The sequence below is a fragment of the Elephantulus edwardii genome, unplaced genomic scaffold, assembly GCF_000299155.1.
Source record: "Elephantulus edwardii isolate Elephantulus edwardi_28Jun2011 unplaced genomic scaffold, EleEdw1.0 scaffold00186, whole genome shotgun sequence".
Classification (NCBI taxonomy): Eukaryota; Metazoa; Chordata; class Mammalia; order Macroscelidea; family Macroscelididae; genus Elephantulus; species Elephantulus edwardii.
The window spans coordinates 1072107-1089369 of record NW_006399936.1 but is presented as its reverse complement, the minus strand read 5'-3'; positions in this window follow the sequence as shown (position 1 = coordinate 1089369).

The following is a 17263-nucleotide window of genomic DNA, read 5'->3' as shown; positions in this document are numbered from 1 at the left end:
GGGGTTTGGCTATGGGTCAGCTCAATGGCAGCACATAAAAACAATCCTGGGGATCTGCTCATTTAATGTTCTAACACTGGTGTTTACCTATGATGTTCCATTGGGCTATAACACATTCAGCCTACTCATTGTATTTATTCATTTTCTTGTTGATGGGAACTTAGGTTATTTCTCTTTCCCCCCATTGTAGGCAGTGTGGCTGAAGATTCTTTTGTCTATCTCCTGGTGCATAGATACTGAAATTTATTTTGGGTGTTACCTAGAAGCAGAGTTGCTGGGTCAAAGATTTTGCAACATTCACATCCATGTTTTCAGAAGTGATTCTATTTACATTTTATGCTAACTAGAAATGCCTTAGCGAGTCCTTTGATCCGCACACTCACTAATACTTGGAGGTGTCTACTGGATTGTAAACTAAAGTCATGTTTCTTCTGTGGCAACATTCAGAAAAGTTCGGAGCACATTGGCTGAATGAGTCAAATACTGAGGCAATGTTTGCTGCAAAGGTCAGCTGTTTTAATTTCCTTCTTCCATTCTTCACTCCCCAGAGACAACCATTTTTAACTAACTCCTTTAGCTGTTTTTTAGGTATTGATCTCTCTCACTCTACATAACACATCTCTCCTCTTCTTCCATCCTTGCAGGATAGTTTTGAAACATATCTTTAGCGAGTCAGTGTTCCTGGTTAACTTTGATAAGGTATATAAATGCTCTTCATGGCTGAACTGTGCAATATATTCCAATTTAGTTTCTTGCACAATTTTCTATTTGCTCCGTAGTTAATAACTCCCTGTTTATTTTGTTAGCTTAGTTACCTTTGGAAACTACTAGTTGCTGCCAAGGTAACTCCTACTCACAGTAACTTCAGGCGTGTCAGACAGGACTCTGTCCCCTAGGCTTTTGAAGGGCTAATCTTTCAGAATTAGATTGCCAGTCCTTTCTTCCGAGTTGCCTCTGAGTAGACACAAACCTCCAGGCTTTTATCACGCAGCTGCAAGCGCTTGTCATTTGCACCACCAGAGCTCCCAGCTGCTATCACCTATCATAAAACAAAAGTTGCAAAACTCTCTGCCAGCTGTCTCTCTCTCTTCTCGAAATGTCCACACACATCGGCTGCTCAGTCCAGCAGGGTCTCTGCCCTTTTTGTCTTCTCCTCTCTGCTTCTTTCACAGTCCCAGCCCCCAGTGTCATCACCCTTTCTCTCTTTGGTACAAAGCCCATACCTGCTTTTTCTTTTTTTTTGACCAAGAGGCTTGGATACCTGCTTGTTCTTTAAGCCACAACAGTCAGTCTGGTTCTCACTCATGTCACACCTTTCTCAAGGTTGTGTGTTGGGTTTCTAAATCCAACAGATACCCGCTCTTCTTAAGCTGCCAGCAGGATTCATCATGGCTGACCTCTGATCTCCTAGAAACAATCTCCTCACCCCTTGAGATAAGGATTCCGTGCCGTTTATCTGAGAGGGCCAAGAGTCCCTGGGAGAAGAGCACGGAAAGAAGAACAGCCAATTGTGGGTGAATTATTAAGTTCACTATCTCAATGGGTGTTTGTATCTTAATCTAAAGGCAAAACTAGGAAATAATGAAAATCACACATCTTGGAATTAGTCGACCTAGGGTGTGAGGCAGCTGGGGCATATACAGCCCAAATTCTGAAAGTTAAGAATTGCTTTGGGAGTGAGGTGGGGTATTCATTCCTTTGGAGAGAGAGAGAGAGAGAGAGTGAGTGTGTGTGTGTGTGTACCGTCAAATCGGATCTGACAGGTACAGGTACAGGAGGAGGTTGTCTCTCCTTCTCCAGCAGAGCATCTGGTGGATTCGAACCGCACACCTCTGGGATTGCAGTGCGGCTTCTTGCCACTAGGCCACCAAAGCTCGCCTCCTTTGGATTTTTAACTTGGTGGTTACAGGCAGAACTGCCTTCTGGAAGGTGAGCGGAAGGATCTGAGGAGTGTTCGAGTCTTGGAGATTGAGAGAGGCGCATCTGCTGTACTCCCCGTGAGAGCAAGGGAGCTTATTGGGTGGTCTGGGGGGTAAGGAGTTGCGCTGCCAACCCGAAGGTACACCTTGCGAATCTCCCAGTTGCTCAGTGGATAAAAAGATGAGCCATCTCCTCCCATTATGATTTACAGCCTTGGAGGTTGCTGTGAGTTGGAACAGACTCAAGGGCAGTGGATTTTAGTATATTAACTAATTGTTCTTTTAAAAAAAATCCATTTCTAAGAGTTAAGTGTTCATCTATTAATGCTACTTATTGTGAAGTTCATTTGTGATGACCAAGGAGGATAGAAGGAGAATTGATGCCTTTGAGCTGTGGTGCTGGAGAAGAGTATTGAGAATACCATGGACTGCTAGGAAAACAAACAGATTTGTCCTGGAAAGGGTTAAACCGGGTGGCTCCTTGGAGGCAAGGATTCTGAGGCTCCATCTAACATACTTTGGACATGTTGTGAGGAGAGACCGGTCCTTAGAGAGGGACATCATGCTTGGGAGGGTGGAGGGACGGCGCAGGAGAGGAAGGCCCTCTATGAGGTGGATTGATTCAGTGACTGGGATAATTGGGATGGGAGTGTCAGAGACAGTGCAATTGTCACAGGACAGAGCAGAGTTTAGGGCTGTTGTACATAGGGTTGCTATGAGTCGCAGGCGACTCGACAGTACATAACAACAACAACAACAACATTGTGAAGTTCACATGAGGCAGGTAATCCCCGTATCTATTACGGAATCTGAGTTTTCCCCTCCTTTTTCAACACTCTGAAATATTTCCAAAATCTACTTCCCCTTCCTGTGTTGCAAGTGGACATTAGTCTAATCTCTTAAATTCCAGTCTGTTTCCTTACCTCTGAAAACTTCCTGTTCGCCATCCACAAAGTAATATTCATTCTCAAGATGTGGAAAACGATCCTCAGCTCATGGCTCTCCTAATCCTGGTGGGGCCCCCCCTTATTGAACAACACTTCCTCTTGCTCTGTTGTGAGCAGGAAATGGCTGAAACCAGAGTTCCTCCTTTCTGCTAGGTGCTGTGGAGTCGGCCACGTCTGAGAGCGACCATGTGAACAGCACATGTAACCCTCATGCTATCATGTGCCTCCTCACCATCTCAGATCCATCCAAGCCCATTGTTGGAGTCACTGTGTCAGTCTGTCTTGTTGAAGGTCTTCCTCCCTTTCTCTGACTCTCCACCTTTCCCAGCATGATGTCTCTGTCCAAGGACTGGCCCCTCGAGGCAACATGCCTGAAAACATGAGAAGTTTCCCCATTCTTGCCTAAAAGGAGCATGTTGGTCACACTTCCTCCAAGACAGATTTGTTTGTTCTTTTGAAAGGCCATGGGATATTCAGCACGTTCCTCCAACTCCCCAATTCAGAGGCATTTTCAGATTCATAAGAAGCAATTGAGCAAGACGCTGCACTGCAGTCCCAGAGGTACGCGGTTCAAATCCACCAGATGCTCTGCTGGAGAAGGAGGGGCAATCTCCTCCTGTACCAGTCAGATCTGATTTGACGGTACACGTACAATAATACAATAATAATTAAAAAGCTTTAAAAAAGAAGAAGCAATTGGAAAAACTCTCCCTTTCTCCTCAGCAGCTGATAGCCCTGGCATTCTATCTTGGCCTCTATTTTTACTCTAGCTCTCTGTTGCCATGGCTAGGACACTTCTCTATATACTGACTAATTTTCTTTTTTTCTAGGGCAAAAGCACTGTGGAAACATCCATTTTCACTTTCTTAGGTAATTTGTAGGGATTTTAAAAATGAGAATAAGGGGAAGAAGTTATAGTGTAAACTGAAGAGCCAGGAAAGTAGCCCTGACTGGTACAGGAGGAGATTGTCCCTCCTTCCTCGGCAGAGCATCTGGTGGATTCGAACCGAATGTCTGGTTTTTTAATTCATTCATTGTTGCACATTTTCCTCTCTCCTCCTCCCCTAGTCCACGTTTGCAATTCAGTCTTCCTTTCTTCTCTCTCCTGACTTGTGTGGGTCAGGAGTGGCTTGGCAGAACAGCTCTTTCTCAGCATTACTCAGGAAGTTGTGATCAGCAACAGTTGCAGTCACCTGAAGGCTTGACTAAGGTTGAAGGATTGATTTTTTGAAAGAAACTCTCTCATGTGGATGGTAAAGTGGTGCAGCCTATAGGGGGATAACACCTCAGTTCTTTTCAACACAAATATCTTTGACAGGATTGCTTGGGTGTCCTCCCAGTGAGGTGACTGGTTTCCTTCAAAGAAAACAATTCGAAGGAGCAAAGCAGAAGCAGTTATAAATGCACCTTGGAAGTCGCATGACTTCACCTTTGTATTCTCTTGGTCACACAGCCTAGACATAACTGAGTGTGAAAAGGTCTATGGATATTAGGAGACAGAGATCATTGGGAAATATTTTGAATGCTAACTACCAAGTACTAGGTGCATAGTGTACTTGGGCTCTGAATGGACACAAATGAGGTTGAATAGTTGTAGGAAACCTCGCAAGCAAAAGTGTTTGAATATTTTTTTATTGGTTTGCTTACCAAGTTCATATATATCATAATTCACACTATTCTTCATTCACATTGTGTTTCATACAACCATACTCTTGCATATCTTTTTTTTTAGGTTAAAAAAAAAACCATGGAGTGCTTCACAAATTTGAGTGTCATCCTTGCGCAGGGGCCATGCTAATTTTCTCTGTATCATTCCAACTTTAGTGTATGTGCTGCTGACGTGAGCACTCATGCATTATGTTTTACAAAATCAACCACCATCCGACCTTGCCCATCATTGCCCCTAATGAAGATTTGTGCACCAGTGTTTGTAGCTGCATTATTCACCATCACAGGAACATGAAAAACAGGTCAAATGCCCAACCACAGCTGAACGGATTGAGAAATTGTGGTACATTCACATAAAGGAGATTTGACTTTTCAACAGTTCCATCACAGTTTCTGATGGGAACACTGCAAGGTTGGTTATGTCTCAGTGGTCAGAGGTTGAGGTTGTTTGCAGGACAGGGTCAACCAGATATTGCTAACACCCTGCAAAGTGTTGTTTCTTCACCCTGCTGAAAGCAGAAGTAACTCCTCAGGGCCTGACCTGAGAGGGACAGAGGAGAAAACTGCTCATTCCTGGAGTAGGACAGGAAGGAAGTTGCTCTGGTGGGGGGACGAGAACCACAAACATTTTTGTGGGCTTCTTTTGTTTCTAGGGGTGAGGTGAGGAGGTGAATGCAAATGTCAAAGGGCAACAATTTCTCCCTAATACCTTGGTTCAGGTCCTTTCTGGAGAGTTAGATATGTTCTAAGAGATCAGACACTGTTTAGTTCTAAAGAGGTTGAGACAGGCCCCGGAAGCCATAGTAATTGCATTTCCCTGCCTCAATTGTACTGATGTGCAAACAGTATCTGGATAATATTCAAGAAAGCAATAAGAAAGCAACATGTACCCCTGCCATCATAATAAAGCTTTCCTGCACTTGCTGCCTGGTCTCACTTACCAACTTGTCATGTCGTTCCACAGTACTTACACTTTTAATAGTTACATAAGACGCCATTACATCTAAAGATTTTAGCATTTTACTATTAGACGATGTGACACAGAATAATTTCCTACGTGTAGTTTTTTGCTTCTTAAAAATAATTTCCTCCCCTGGAGGACATTATGCTGAGTGAAGTATCTCAGTCTCAAAAGAACAAATACTGCATAGTGCCAGTGTTGTAAAACAGGACTGACATTGGGGTTGGGGGGAGACTGAGAGAGATGGGTTCAATAATGTATACTGCATTGAAACAGATGAGGGAGAAAACTGTTTAAAAGGGATATGTGATTAGGTATTTTTGTCATGACAGTAGTCTAGAGCAAAGGCTACATGGTGGAGTGGACCTGGGGGGAGGGTTTGTAAAACAATGAAAGAATTTTACTTTTCCAACAGGGTAGTGTACTAGGGAGGAGGGTTGGGAGGGGAGAAAAGTGCAATAATGAATGAATGGAAATCCAAAGTCTCTGTAAATTTTCATTGAAATTAATAATAACAATAATAAAATCATTTATTCAAGATTTTATTTTTAAGATGAAATGACTGGGACAAGTTAGATGTACATTTTGTGACTTGTTGCTACTCACTAGTAAATGATTTTTCCAAACGGATTGTATGACATACATTCTGCTTCAAATCCAACATGTATAGAGACTTAACGATTTCAAACATTTCCTATTGGGCAATGTGACAAATCAACATGACTTCTACCTGCTGAGGCAGATACTTTAGTGGGTCAACCCTAATTCGTTCTCCAGTGCCTCTTCCTGACAGATAGCTGGAAGAACCATGTATATACACTTTCCTGGGCTGCTTTGTGGGGAGGAGTTGGTCATTTGACTCTGTTCTGGTCAATGAAATGTAAGTGTGCTTTCTGGGAAAGTGCTGGGCTTCCTGATAGGCAGAGAGGCTGACACCTCCCCTCCCTGCGCTTCTTACCTGACCCTTAGTGACCCTCCACCAGGTTCCCTGGGCGGGAAATATTTACAGAAAGAGGCTGCCCACCTTTCCTCCTTGGAGCAACTGGTGGATTCAAACTACTGACTTTTCAGTTAGCATGTTTTACTACATGTTCTATTCTGCCTAGAATGCATAAATGATATCTCAAGCTAAGTTATGAAGAAACAAAAGAGAATGGAGATGATTTACAGAGGAACCACTACATGGAGAACACACACGTGGTCTCTGAAGACACCTGGACACTAAGTCCTAGAATAGTCAGGGTTCTGAGAATGGGTTCCAGAATTAGACCTCTTTTTTTCAAATCTTTACACTTGAGCCCACACTTTTCTCACACTTTTCTTTCAGGGTTTTGGGTTAAACCTCTATCAGGGACCAGGATGGTTTTCTTGCAGTATCTGTTGCATGTCAGTGGACTTGGAGATGTTGTTCCACCCAGATTACATGAGGAGAGGAGGGGTGTTCACACAACAGAGTCGGTTCTGACCCCAGGCAATGAATTAATTAGTTAACTCCACATTTCCTCCCATTCCATTAGGAATTGTAGCCCTTATTAGAACATCAGTAATGGTACCTGGAGGGAGCTCTGATGGCCTAGTGGGGAAAAGCTGCACTGCAATCCCGAAGGCCCGTGGTTCGAGGCCGCCAGGATGGGCAGGCAATCTCTTCTCATGTGATTAACTGCCTCTGAAAACCCACAGGAGGGTCAGCTATGGGTCGGTTCTGACTAAATGGTCCACAACCACAACAACAGTGGTAGCTGGGGACCACCTAATTGTAGTCTCAGGGTAAGTGATGTAGGATATGACGGTGATTGTTAACAATGGTGGTATGTCAGCCTGTCTGCCTAAGAGTCTCTGGTTTGGTAGTTGTGATGTAATCTTGCCCTTGGTGAGATCTGATAGAACACAATAATTTCCTTCATGATATCTGATATAATGAGTCCTTGACAAGATTGTGTAATGTTATTGTCAAATTCAGCTTTAGCAATTGCCTTATTTAGGACTTTGCAGACAGTGAGCTGGGCTTCAGATTTAAGGTCTTTCCTCTAGAAAAGTTTTATGTGGCTCAAATTGGATCAAGAAACTGAGGGAGATGGAAACTTGCATGGTTCCAGAGAAGCAGCACAGAAGTTAGAGAAAAGAGGGAAAGAGAGATGGGTATTCCCTCCTGAATTGCTCAGCAATGGAGACAGGCAGGGAAAGATGAGAACTACCTCCAGTCTTCTGTACCTCAACATCTGGGGAGCATGAGGATGGACTCAGCTTGCACCAAAGTCAAGCTACGGTGTCTCCCACCAGCAAGTGTCAAGTCTGTAAAGAACTCTGCTATCCAATTCTTATCAGTGTAAAGTTTAGGCTGCATCTGATTCAAACCATGGTCTTTTCGATTACTTGCTGAACATCTGAAAGTTGGACAGTGACTAAGGACGACAGAAGAATTGATGTCTTTGAGTTGGGGTGTTGGAGAAGAGTACCTGAATATCCATGGATTGCCAAAAGAACAAATACATCTTGGGGTAAATGGAACCATGTTGGTCCTTAAAGGCAAGAATGGTGAAACTTTGTCTCACATACTTTGGGCATGCTGTTAGGAGGGCCAGTCCTTGGAAAAAAGACATCACACTTGAAAAAGTAGAGGATCAGGGAAAAGAGAAAGATCCTCAACGAGATGGATTTATTTACACAATGACTGTAACAACGGGCTCAAGGATTACAGAGATGATGTGGATGGTACAGAATAGGGTAGGGTTCAGATCTACGATTCATAAGGTCACTCACTATTAGTTGTTGGTGATTGCCTTAAAGTCAAGCACGACTCATAGCGACCCTATGGACAAAAGGCCTGAAGCCCCTCTACAACTATGGACATTTATCAAAGTTCATAGAATTTCCAGAGGCATTAGGGAATCCATTAGAGAATGGATGCCACTTCTCCTTCCAAACCTGTCAGAGTATATTATTGTTTTTATGTGCCACTGAGTCTCCTGCGATGCGCAACGATCCTGTGTGCAGCAGCTCTGAATCCTTCCCTGTCTTGAGCCAGTCTCACTAACTCTGACACACCAACCCCCATTGCCCCAGTTACTGTATCAATCCATCTAATCTGAGGTCTCCCTCTCCTGCGCTGTCCGTCTGTCCTTCTGAGCATGATGTCCTTCTCCAAAGACTGAGCTCTCCTGGCCACATGCCCAAAGTAAGTGAGGCGGAGCTTCAAAATCCTAGCTTCCAAGGAGAGACTTGGCTTCACCCTCTCCAAGACAGACCTATTTGTTTTCTTGGCAGTCCATGCACCACAACTCGAAGGCATCTATTCTTCTTCTGTCGTCTTTAGTCATTGTCCAACTCTCTGAAGCATAACAAGTAATTAAGAAGACCATGGCCTGCATTAGGCGTACCTTTCTCATAGTTAACTCAAAAATACCTAAAAAAACCCCCCACATTACTAGTACACAGAAATTAAATGATTGTTTCAATTGAACGCAGAAAAGGAATTTGACAAAATCCAACACCTTTTGAATATAAAACAACACTCAACAAATTCTCTTTATCAGGATACTTGGGGTTGCAATTTTTTTTTAAAAAAAAAACAACAATCCGAAAGAGCTGAAGCAGTTAAAGAACTGATTGACTCCTATAATAAGAAAAATTTAGAGGTAGAGAGGACTTCAGTTATGAATGGAATCGCATTCACATTTTCAGGAGGGCTATTTGTATGATGTGTTGGTTCATCATCAGATGAACTGTTGTGGTTTCAGGGGTTACATTGCCCTGGAAAGGGAAAAATAATTTTTACCCTGAGATTGACTTTGATTGGTCTGTATTAGGCAAACTAACTATTTTGATTGGTCTGTACTAGGCAAACGAATTACTTTGATTGGTCTGTATTTATCCTGAAGCAGTCTCTAAAATTAAGCAGATAGAACTCACTGATTGGCTTAGCTTAGTTCACATTCTCCACTTTTGGGATGGAGTCAGTTTTTCCATATGGAATTTTCTGTGAAGGGGAAGATTGGATGCTAAGTGGGGGGCAACTCCAAATGCCTAATATAAAATAAAAACTGACGCGGTTCACCTGCCCAACGTTTCCCGATCTTCTGCCAAAACGGTTTTAGTTTGTTACGAGATTAAGAGCTGATTTAAGTGAGTCTTTGTATTCTTCTTCTGTTCTTTATTCACTTATATGTTTATCATTGCTTTTTCCTTCCTTCTGATCACTTTAGGCCTAATTGGCTTCTCTTTTTCAAGTTTCTAAAATTATTGATTTGCGATATTTATTCTATTTCAATGTGTGTTTACCACAATTAACTTCTCTTAGAACATTGCCTTTGTTGGCATTACTAAGGTTTGGTACATTATGCACTAATTTTCGTTTTCTTTGAAGTGTTTTTATTGGTTTTTTTCCCCCTTGACCCACTGATTGTATGACAGTGTGTTGTCCAATTTCCTTGTATCTATGAACTTTCACTCGACAGCACCTACCAACAACAATAGTGTATTTTCAAGTTTTTCTTTCATTCTTAATTTTTAGTTTCACTGCATTGTGGACAGAGAAGAAGCTTTGCGTTACTTTACTGATATTAAATTTATTGAGACTTTGTGTGCATGTAACCTGGTATATGATCCAGCTTAGAGAAAAATACATGTGCAGTGGAGAAAGATGTGTATTATTTTGATATTGGATGTTCATGATAGCCTATTAGGTCTAGTTAGTTTATATATGATTCCACGCAACACAATGAAACTCAACTCAGTTCTTTGTATTCGAGTCAGGACAGACTTACCGCTGACCCTCCAGCAGGTTTTCAAAGTCTGTAAATCACAAAGGACACGATTGTCCATTTTTCTCCAAGAATTGCTGGTGGAATTGAACTGCCAGAGAGGCACCAGCTTCAGGTTGTCAGTACAACTGCCTATTCCCTAAGCAAACAGAGCAACTTGATATGGTTTCAATATTCTATTTGCTTCTTGATCTTCTTAGTAGAAAATCGGTCCATTATTGAAAGTGGTGTACTGTGATTTCTTCAACTTTTTATTTTAGAACTATTTCTCCCTTTGATTCTGTCTGTCAGGATCTGTTTCACATGTTTGGGAGGCTCTGATAGTTATAATTGACCCTTGTAATATCATATAATGCCCCCTCTTTTATTAACAGAAATGTGTGAAAGCACCAGCATTTGAAAGGGATAGGTATGAACCCTCCAAACATGGCAAGCGGCTTTCCACAATTCATCTCCCTGAGTTACTGATTATAATGCCCTTTTTTAGTCACTTGTAATGGGTTTCAACTTGGAATCAGTTTTTTCTGATATTAATATAGTCACTCCAGTTATCTTTTATGGAACTCTGGCGGCCTTGTTTGCAGAAGTAGTCCTGCTAATCTGATGGGCTTTGGGTCCGAAATCCAATTTAGAGACATCTATGAGTAGATTCCAACTCTAGGGTGATTGGGGAGTTCTGGTGGCCTAGTGGTAAGAAACTGCACTGCAATCTCAAAGGCATGTGGTTTGAGTCTACCAGCTGCCCACAGAAGAAAGATGGGCAATCTCTCGTGCAATTAATGCCTCTGAAAACCACATAGAGGGTTAGTGATGGCTTGGGTCCTCTGTGGTACACAACAACATGGGTTCAATCCGACTTTAGGGCAATTGAGTTAGGAGTTAATCTCGATTGTTATTTGCATGAAATATTATTTTCAATTTATTCATGTCATTGTATCTAAAATGTGCCTTTTCTATACAGTAACAGGAGTTTTGTAGCACTTAAGAGATCAGCTGCTAAAGGGAAGATTGGTAATTTGAGTGCACCAACCTGGCAGTCTGCTTCTGTGAGCATTATAGTCTTAGACATCCTGTCGGGCAATTCTGTTGGGTTCTTGGACGTCTCTGTGACTTGGAATTGACTCAGTGGCAATGGATATTGTAGACAATGTATTGATAGATCCCTTTAAGACATCTATTCTGCCAATCTGCCTTTTCGTTCAAGAATTTAACCTATATACATTTAAAGGAATTACTGGTAAAGAAGTACTTCTGCCATTTTGCCATGTAAGTGTGTGTGTGTGTTTTATACCATTTTTGGACCTCATTTCCTCCAATACTATATATTGTTGTTTTTGTTTTGAGCATTTTGATTCTTATTTTCTTCTGTGTGTATTTTTAATGCATTTTTGACATATTTTCTTGTGTTGTCATGAAAAGAGTGGATCACATTTTATTGAGGATTCCTTGTATGTGACATTTCTCTTCCTTTTCTGTTATTAGGGTTCTCTTTTTTATTAGAATTTTATTTTATTAATATTTTAACAAAAGTTTACAGAAAACTTGGATTTCCATTCGCTCATTGTTGCAGATGTTCTCTTTTTTAATTTTGGTTTCCAAAAGTGGTTATAACATGTCTTGCTATGGATCTTGGTGGATTTGTTCTACTTGGCATTTGTAGGGCTTCTTGGATTTGTAGATTCATGTCCTTTGTCAAATCTGTAACGTTTTCAGCTATTTCTTTAAAAAGAAATACTGATTTTTTTTCACTGTTGAACATTTTATTCCCCCGTCCCCTACCGTACCCCTCAAGCTCTCTATTTCTTTAAGTGTTCTTACACATCTATGTCTGAGTTTCCCAAGAAGTGTATGTTCGTTCATTTGACGGTGTAACACAATTCCATGAAACATCATTCAATATACTTTATCCTTATTGCCTTGGAGTCAATATTCTTCACCGACACCTCAATTCAAAGACATCAATCCTTCTTTGGTCATCTTTATTCATTGTTTAACTTTCAAAGGCATTTGTTGTTGTTAAATGTCAAGTTGAGCATGACTCATAGTGACCCTATAAACAAAAGACCTGAACCCTGTTCTAGAGCTATCGTTGTTTCTCTAAGTTCATTGAGTTTCCAGATGCATGTTGTTTAGGAAGTGGATACTATTTTTGCTTCCAAGCCTGTCTTAAGCTGAGAGCTCCACCAGCACTGTCCACCATGGGTAACCATTATGGTATTTGACACATTAGTGGCACAGTGTTCAGCACAGCAAATTGACTATAACACTTAGCAGAATGTTCATCCCAAACACAATTAACGAGGCCCAAGGGCATAAGCCTGAGCGCCCAACTGGCTTTTAAATACAAAGGCCTGCCCACCAGGTCCTGATTGACTCTAAATAAGAGGCTTCTGGCCCACAGGTCACTGTTAGGTAAATCCAGCAAATCCAATCAGTTCACACCTGATTGTGATAAAAATAAAAACCCACAAAATAGTCCACACCCGACCCTCAACCCAAACAAGAGAACTCACCTTCCAGAATCCACACATGAACCACCACACTGGGGTTCAGAGGTATGTTGTTGTTGTTAAGTGATGTCAAGTTGAGGCGACTCATAGTGACCCTATGAACGAAAGTCCTGAACACCTGTACAACTTTCATCCTTTCTCCAGGTTCACAGGGTTTCCAGAGGCAGGCTACTAGGGACATAGATGCCACTCCTGCCTCCAAGATTGTTTCAGTCAGGGAGCTCCAGCAGACACTGTCCACCCTGGGTAACCATTCTCCCATTTGACTCATCAGTGTCACAGTGTTAGGCTTCACAGCAATCATGAGTTAGGAAGCAATTAAAAATACCACAGCTTGGGTCAGACCAACTTTAGTTTTTAAACTGACATCATCGCCCTTTAGAACTTTGAAAAAGTCCTTGACAGCAGATTTTCCCAGTGTAACATGCCTTTTGGTCAATTAGCTGCTACTTTTACAGGTGCTAATTATGGATCAAAGTAAAGTAAAATTGTTGACAACTTTGATTCCCCTCCCTCCCCATCCATCTATCATGAGGTAAAGATTTTTGTTTTCTTGATGCTGAGAGGTCATCAGTTTGTTGTGTTGAGGTGATTGTATGTTGCTGTGATTTTTTTTTTTAAAAAGTTTTTGTTTATGGGTGTATGGGAAGCCAAACTTTATACCAAACATTATATGAAAACCCTTGTTCAGGAATTGAAGGAATTACAGATTTATAAGTTAGGATTTCTCTTGTGACAGATTTCAGAAAATGAGCTATTTATTTGTTCCCTGCAAACAGGAGACAGTTGGGGCTCCCCTACTGAGGGACTGTGAAATACTTCCTGAGCTAGAGCATTAGGTTGACAATAGAGAAAAATTTGGCTTCATTTACAAGGAATTCCTTTTATGATTTGCTTCCCCTGTTTATCAATAAATACACAGAGAAACATGACTTGGAGTCTTCAGTTGAGAACTGCTGGCCCCCTGTTTTATGCTCTCTGCTCTATCTCATTCCTGGCTCTTTGTCTCATTATTAATAATTATAAAATTACTTGACCTTTGGTCTGCAAGATGGGTGTGCTTGCTTATTTGGTTTCCCCCTATGGGTGCAGCATTTGTCAGTTTGCTGTACTGAGGTGGCTTATGTATTTTTGTGATGCTGAAAGTAACATACAAGCCACCTCAGTACAGCCACTGGTATTTCAAATACCAGCATGGTCACCATGGTGAACAGCCTTCAGGGTAATTTCCAGATTGAGATAGATAGACTAAGAAGCAAGATTGGCCATCTGCTTTTGAACTAACAGATCCTCAGAAACTTTACCAATGACAGAGGAACATTGTTAGATGTAGTGCCAGAAGATGATCCCTCAGCTTCGATAGCACTCAAAGTATGAGGAGAAATAGCTGTAAACATCCATTAATTAATTGAAAAATGAACAAAGTATGCATTTATGAACATTCAAAGTTGTCAAAAAGAAGATGGACATCTTAGGCCTTGGTGAACTGAGATGGACCATTTTGAATCAGACAATCCCATGATTTATTATACTGGACTTGATAAGTTGAAGAGGAATGATGCCACATACACAGTCAAAAAGGATGTTTCAAAAGCAAGCCTGAAGTACAAGGCTATGAATGACAGGGTACTATCCATCAGCATACAGTTATTATTCAAATATATGCTGAAAGAGAAAAGTCACTTGTTTAAGAGGCCTGAAACCACAGCAGTGGTTTTCACCTCTCCCCCCATTGGATCAGCTTGGTATGAAAACCATATGAGGATGTATGGGGTCCCCACTTCGCTCTCTAGCTCCAATCAGTGGTTCCAGAAACATGGTCACCATTCCCAGCACGGTGGTGAGACTGAGGAATGGAGCAAGGCATCTGGGGGATGTACTGGGTACCCAGAAAGATCAGCAGCTTGTCCTTTCGTCAAGCTCCCCTATGGTTGATGTAAGTGTCCATCATGGCTGGAACTGTGTCCCTGGAAGGAAGTTTCAACTTGGGTAGGCCATGATTCTTAATGTAATGTCATTCTTGTATGTGGGGTAAATCATAACCTCTATGGTAGTGTCATCTACTTCCTAACTAACATGCCCCTGGAAACTCTATGAACTTTGGTAAATGTCGATAGTTGTAGAGGGGCTTCAGGTCTTTTGTTTATAGGGTCCCTATGAGTTGTGACTGGAAGGCAATCAACAACAACAACATGGTGTTAATGAGGCGAATTAGAGGCAGTTAAGTAATGATCTAGTCCTTCTCCAGGATGTGATATGACATATGACCAGTCGATCAGTTTTAAGGGGACCAGGGAATTAAATGCAACATATTTAATAATGTGTTTAACAACTCCTACTCAAGAGCAACAGTGTCTCTCTGGAGACTAAGGTCCGCCTGATACAGGCCATGGTTTTTGCAATCACTTGTTATGCATCAGAGAGTTGGACAATGACTAGGGAGGATAGAAGGAGAATTGACGCCTTTGAGCTGGGGTGCTGGAGAAGAGTATTGAATGTACCATGGACTGCCAAGAAAACAAACAGATTCATCGTAGAGAGGATTAAACCAGGCTGCTCCTTGGAGGCAAGGATTCTGGGGCTTCGTCTGACATACTTTGGACATGTTGTAAGGAGAGACAGGTCTTTAGAGAGGGACATCATGCTGGGTAGAGTAGAGGGACAGTGCAGGAGGGGAAGACCCTCTATGAGATGGATTGATTCAGTGACTGGGGACTTGGGATGGGTGTGTCAGAGGCAATGAGATTGGCACAGGATAGAGCACGGTTTAGGGCTGTTTTACATAGGTTCGCTATGAGTCGCAAATGACTCTACGATGGCATATAACAACAACTACAACATCTGATGAAAGAGGAACTCCCCCGGGGTGTGGCTGCTAACGCCTTTTATCTCCCAAGAGATAAGAAGGAGAGAAGTGAGCAGGAAGGAGGACCTCCCTATTACCAAGAAAGAAGACTGGGTGTGGAGCACACCTTTTGGACCCTGGTCCCTGGGCTGGGAAGCTTCTGGACACAGAGGAAGACCAAGACAGGTAGAGATCTCCAAGGACTTCTGGGCTTACAGATGCTGAAAGAAACAACAGTTCTTGGTACCTTGAATTTGAACTTCTAGACTCCTACTTGTGAATAAATGTTTACTTGTTAAAGGGATTCATTTGTGGTATGCTCTGGTGGCCTACTGTTAAGAATCTGCACTGTGATCCCGAAGACATGTGGTTTGAAACCACCAGCTTGCTCCACAGAGGGATAAGCAATGTTTTTCTGAGTGATTACTGCCTCTGAAAACCCACCGGAGGGTCAGCTATGGATCCGTTCTGACTCAATGGCAAACAACAATAACATGTATTTTAGCAGCACTAGATTCTGAAGCTTCATCTGACATACTTTGGGCATGTTGGAAGACAGGACCAGTCCTTGGAGAGGGACGTCATGCTTGGAGGGTGGAGGGACAGCGCAAGAGAGGAAGACCCTTGATGAGATGGATTGATTCAGTGACTGCGATAATGAGGGGGTGAGGTATGTCAGAGACAGTAAGATTGGCACAGGATAGAGCAGGGTTTAGGGCTGTTGTACACAGGGTCGCTGTGAGTCACTGGGGACTCGATGGCACATAACAACGACAGGTAACTAAGACAACATTTTATAAAGTTCCAGAAGGAAATTGGATCTATGATGGAATGTTACTGTCTTTTTCCTTTTGGAATGTTACTGTGGTCCATCATTTTTGCTCTTGGCAAGACAGTAAAGGAGTCAGAAAAATCCTTCCCTTTGAAATAGTTTTCTAGGTGAGCATGCAGAGTTGGGTATAGGTTGGGGCCATCTAGTTTTTCTCATAAGACTAATACAATTGTACTGGTGATGATATATAATATTTGAGCCTTGCTTGATATTAATTGACATAGGTAAGGAAGAGATGAGAAAGAAAACTTTTTTAGAAATAAAACACTACAATTTGACAAATGAACTAGAAAAGTATTCTCTATATGGATAAAAAATAATTTATTGGTTTTTTTGTGTGTGTGTGTGGTGGTGTTGTTGTTGAGAGTACCATCAAATCAGATCCAAATGGCAAAGGAGATTGCCCTTCCTTATCCAGTGGAGCATCTGGTGGATTTGAACCACATGCCTTCAGGATTGCAGCACAGCTTCTTGCCACTAGGCCACCAGAGCTCCCTTAAAAAAGATAATTTAATCACCTACTTCACTGGACCAATCGGTAGCATCATGATGGATGGCGAAGAGAATGAGATTGTTCACAGTTTCAGTTTGCTTGGCTCCACCACGGTCAACACTCTTGGCACCAGTAGCCAGGAAATAAAAAAAGTATTGCGATGGGAAAGTTTGCAGTTAGGGACCTCTCCAAAATACTCAAGAGCAACAGTGTCTCTCTGGAGACTAAGGTCCGCCTGACACAGGCCATGGTTTTTGCAATCACTTGTTATGCATCAGAGAGTTGGACAATGACTAGAGAGGATAGAAGGAGAATTGACGCCTTTGAG